Raw genomic sequence first — 5,361 nt, 5'->3', positions numbered from 1 at the left:
GGACTAACTAGTGCGTGCGATCAGATAATATTGCTGCCGAAAAACTTTTCTTTGTGGTTTTTCACATTTTAGGAGGTCTCTACATGTCTGGTAAGCACTTTTATGACAATCTGAACCTGTATACGATAGCGTTCTCTTACATCAAGTTTTTTTCTGATTTACCAGTGTTTCCATTGCACGCCACTTATGTTAACGACACTGTAGACACTACAATGGAAAAATTCTGGACACCTCGAAACACTGCTTGGGTAGTTTATGGCACATCAGGCAGGCATGTTAGGGGAAGAAATGCCACACACCCGTGCAACAAAGTGCTGCCGCAAAGTTGTGAAGCACCAATTTCCGGGACAAGGCCGGCTTCAGTTGAGGGCGCTCGATGTGCTGTTCATCCCCTGTAGTAGAGATCAGTGGTGTGGACCCTTTTATACTGGCTGTCTTTTCTGGTCGGAACCTTGGCAACAGCTTCCACCATACTTTTTTTGAACCTGCAACATGTGCAGAGAAAGTCACATCACTGTGCGTTGATTGTATGGCTTTATTGTTCTACACATTCTATCAAATCATTAAAAAATACAGTTCACACATTTTTACTACTGTATATAGACAGTCTAGTTGCTATACACGCGAAACATTACCATTCCTCTGACAGAATGCAACAATAGAAGCGTACACTGTAAAGCTACACTAAAATTTAAATTGATTTGACACCGTATGAGCATACAGTATGCTTACTGTATGCTCTAGCCCTGTGTCAAGTAAAAGTTAGTTGTCAATCATTTATGGTGTATTTCTACTTATTCTGGGTCATCAAACTGTACAATCAATGTTCCAAGTTTACACATTGTTGGCTTTTGATTGCCTATGTGATCCGTTTCCTACTTATGCATGCAGTAATTCCACGGTAATAAGGAAAAAGAGAATAGGAAATGCCGTGATAATCTTCCACATTTGATGAGGGCAGGAGCAATGGCCAATAGCATGTGGTTGAAGCTACATAAATACTCAGTTTTCACACAGCTTAATTATTCAGCAAGTAATAAAGAGCTATCCTGTGCACCTCTGCATGACCAATAAGATCCGACTACTTGACACTGCACTAAGGCTGCCGCTTGGTACTGTTCGGCAGTTCAGCTTTGGTTTTCTGATATACAGAACTGTTTAGGTACCAGTAGTTTACTTTGCGATAAAATGGAGCTTGGAGCACTGGTCATTTGCACATAAATAATGCGACAGCAAATATAACACAAGGATAGGAATATGGGTCTCTCGGAAAAAGTACATACACATTATGATTATAATGTGATGTGATGCCACAATGAAACAGAAAGCAACGCATAGAAGTGGACGGCGCTTCCATGCCACCAAGGTTATTGGACAGACAGTACTTAAGAAGTGCCCGCAACACAATGTGTTGGCGGGCTAGTTGTTGTGAATCCATAAATACTTTGTTAAGCGCAAAGCAATGGACACAAGAAAGACGACCAGCACAAGGCGCTACACTCAACTGACATCACCTTATTGTGTCGCTCCTTTATAAATAGTAGAATCTAGAAGAACATGCGCAGTGAGCACCATGTGCAGAGACCACCAACAACCAATCACAAGAGCGTACTCATGCGACGGGATCCAAAAAACCATACTAAGCACTGCACAAGGTTAAAGAAGGCACACTAATGCACTGTGACCCCAATGACTGTATGAAGAAAGCTTCCAATAACTCTCGGGCGGTGGTATCACAGCACTTTTTCAAAATCGTAGTATCACGAAACATGGCTTTGCACTTCCATATTTTACAATGTTGAGCCAAATGGGAACCTGTGCCTGTTGGTATGGATCGATTAGGTTCGCAATGTTTCGTGATACTACGATTTTGAAAAAAAGCCGTGATACCACCGCCAGAGAGTTATCGGAAGTTTTCTTCATACAGTCATTGGGGTCACAGTGCATTAGTGTGCCTTCTTTAACCTCGTACAGTGCTCAATATGTTTTTTTTTGGATTCTGTCGCATGAGTGTGTTTTTTTGATTAGATGTTCGTGGTTCCTGCACATGGTGCTCACAGCGCATGTTCTTCTAGATTCTGCTGTCTACAAAGGAGGGACGCAATAAAGTGATGTCAGTTGAGAGTAGCGCCTTGTTCTGTCGTCTTTCTTGTGTCCGTTGTTTTGTGCTAAAAAAGCAATGATGTATTCCTTGTGTGCGTTTGAAGACGGCTCCACACGCAGTAGCGATTCAAGTATTGCTGCCCAGTGGTTTAGCTCGCCGCAGTTTGAAGTGCCACAAAACATAAGGAGAGAAACCTGCATTATAGTCTTGTTGCAAACAAGAATATAACGTGAAGTGCATTCTGAGGCCAGAAACTATAAAAAAAAAATTTCATGATGCACCGCTGTGCAGGGTTTTATAGCAAAGTCAAATACATTTAGTGTAAATATCACACTATGATGGTGCACAATGGTGGTAATCTGTAATAACATAAAAGGTGCCTTAAGGTTACAACAAAAGCTGACATTACTTAATAATAGCCCTGTAAAATTTAGCATGCAGGGGCACCGCTTGGTTAAACAATAGTGATGTATTGTCTATGTACACAAGTATTACCCACGCATTTTTGCCATTGTCTAAATGGCATAAATGAATGGGTAATACTTATATACATAGATATTACATCTCTATTGTTTAACCAAGTGGGTAAACTATGTCTGCCTGACACAAGATTAGAATTAAACCATAAATTATATATAGTCACCCCAACAGTAACACCTCATTTGAACTTCACAGTAAGTAGACGCCTGTGGATGCCAGCCTCCCCCAATGCTAAACTGTGCTGCATGCTCTACAGAGAAATTATAGTGGTATCACTCAACTCTGAAGCAATTCAGGACTGCAGCACTGTAGAAGACATCTACAAATGTCCCATTTCATGTATAACAGCCTGAATTGCTTGCACATCTTACCAAGTGCAAATTAAAATTTCTTCTTGTTTAGCATTTTTGCCTGCTAGACCACAATCCAATGTCATCAATATATTAACATATTACCTCAAAGAACCTAATTTGGCTTATAGATTAACACCTTTGCATACTGCCACAGCTGCACTCTGTCATATGCGTTGCAATCATAAAGGAGTGCTGGTCCACCAGCACTCCAATGTCACTAACAGTGATCACCTACACAGCTAGGTAAATTGTCATGATTCAGGTGGCAAATAGCTAAGAGAAAAAAAAATCCACTCACCTTGTGAGCTACAATACTGCAATAACTTGAGAGAGATGGACCCACTGCAGGCAGCAGACCTCTTCTCAGCTCCAGCACAACAGCAACTTGCCTTTCAGTAAAAGAAAAGGATTGATTAGTAATGATAAGTTACCTTGTTTTTGCTGAGTATCAATACAATCTGACTTTCATGCATATCCACTCTCCGCTTTAGTAATACAACTGAATTATTCGTCAAATAAAAGAGTCTATGATGATACCATTCGCTTCTCTTGTATGTCCAAATTTTTTCGCACTGATACCCCGTTTACTGCTTGCTTACTGACGCGAATGCCTTGACTGCCCAGACATCATTCGAAGCAACACGTCTTGCTGTACAGCAAAAAGTTGCACCGAGGAAACACAGCAGAGGAGCCAGAGCAAAGGACCTTTTTTCTGGTCACAATTAAAACGTGCACCCAAGCAAGAAAGTAACGATCACAGGTAGTGAGCGACTGCTATTGCCTCGAACGTTTATTTCCGTATTTTAACAGAAGTTCTTGTATCGGATACAGTATGCTCTCAAGCCAATACAAGCGTCAATACAAGAGCTCAACTGAACGCAGTTTTATTCTACGCTTTTAACGCGAGTGAACAAAAGGTTAGAAGTACCTCACGGAAATTGCGATCGAGCCAATCGCGCTACGACTGGAATCGATCTGAAAAGATAGGGTGATCCCTTTCCCCATTCATGCGTCATTTTTGCCCTAAGACGTTGCATAGTGGTCTTTTGAAACACTATTTCTGTTCGCGACACCGGCTTACCACACATCATTTTAACACCTACGTTATGCAAACCAAAGAAAATTAAAATGGGCTTACCTCATGAGCAAGTTACGAGCGCGCGTAGACTGTTGAACACCCGTTGAGAGCAAGCAGGCTATCCGTGTCCAAGCGCATACGTGCACCCAAACACAGGACAACTTCTTCGATGCCGCAGCGTGCAGAGTTTTGTACACGAAGTGAAAGACATCCAGCGAAAATATCTCCGCGCGATGACGGCAAATGACGAGCGCACAAGCGTACACAACACAGCGACAAATTCGGAACTTTGCCAATTCGAACGTGCCGAGACCCAAGCAGCGTAACCATCCATCGTTTCTGTTCTTCGCTCCCGATGCGTCAATCTCTCTTTCTTGGGGTCTTGCTCCACTCTTGAGTACAAATCAAGAGATATTTACGGCGAATTAACAACATTTACAACACGACTCGAAAAATGCCGGCTGACTACAGATGTGCACCTCCGCCTGCCACTCCTAACGGACGCGCAGCGCGTGCTGCTCCCTGGTGCCGCACTCTGAGCGCGGAGAACCGAACAGAATCGGTTTCGTTTTCGCATTTGTGCTCTAGTTACTGGAACTGCAATATAATTGCTTGACAATTAATTGAATTCTAAAAGAGGAGAACGCTTTCTCTCCGACAAGTTAGTGCGGTTTATACAAAGGGAGAGAGAATTCAAAAAGCAGAAAGGCAGGGAGGTCAACCAAAGCATTCGCTACTGGCGATAGCAAACCCCTGTGCTACAATGAAGTGCGAAGCAGTGCACTGCGATGCGTCCATAAGCTCTAGTACAGTGATAACTTGGGCTGGTTGGTGCATGTAATGAACGGGTAAATAATGAGTTGCGTCATAACATTACCCATGCATAAAGCACATGGAACTAATGGTGTTGCATTCTAGGTCAAAAAGAAATAAAGCTTGAATCGTTACATCTCGACACTGGGCATTCTTTCTTTCCGTATTATTTTTTTTCCTTTTGACAGTATACACAGTACTAGCACGGTAATAGGTCCTTTATCTTCAGTCAGCTTCCAGTAGTTTACACACATGTCGGTGCATGTTCGCGTTCTTTATTCTACCGTACAAGAACGAGCGCGCTTACCGGTCTTGTTTCATGATGAAGCGCCAAATGTTTGCGATTACATCTTATCGCAAGAATTAACACATGAACAGTGAAGATTATGCGTAATCGATTTGTCTCAATGAATGGGCAGTTATTGTCAGAGACGAGATATTTTGTAAATATCATGGGAATGAGTTCAACCAACTACATTGCAGTTCAACAGTGCCCTTTGACACTTGGGTTAATTGCTTGCCGCATTCGAAAA

The 5,361-nt window shown here is 42.2% G+C and overlaps 1 long non-coding RNA gene across 1 annotated transcript; it reads right to left on the bottom strand.

Moving 5' to 3' along the window:
• Window positions 1–373: 373 nt before the first annotated feature.
• On the bottom strand, window positions 374–4,485 carry LOC142586896 (uncharacterized). The gene is made up of 3 exons (XR_012829285.1): window positions 4,076–4,485; window positions 3,236–3,326; window positions 374–485 (listed from the first exon to the last, which is right to left on the bottom strand). It is a non-coding gene; the product is annotated as an uncharacterized LOC142586896 (long non-coding RNA).
• Window positions 4,486–5,361: the final 876 nt, after the last annotated feature.

This window comes from Dermacentor variabilis, chromosome 7, assembly GCF_050947875.1.
Source record: "Dermacentor variabilis isolate Ectoservices chromosome 7, ASM5094787v1, whole genome shotgun sequence".
Taxonomy (NCBI): Eukaryota; Metazoa; Arthropoda; class Arachnida; order Ixodida; family Ixodidae; genus Dermacentor; species Dermacentor variabilis.
This window is presented reverse-complemented; position numbering and strand designations above follow the sequence as displayed.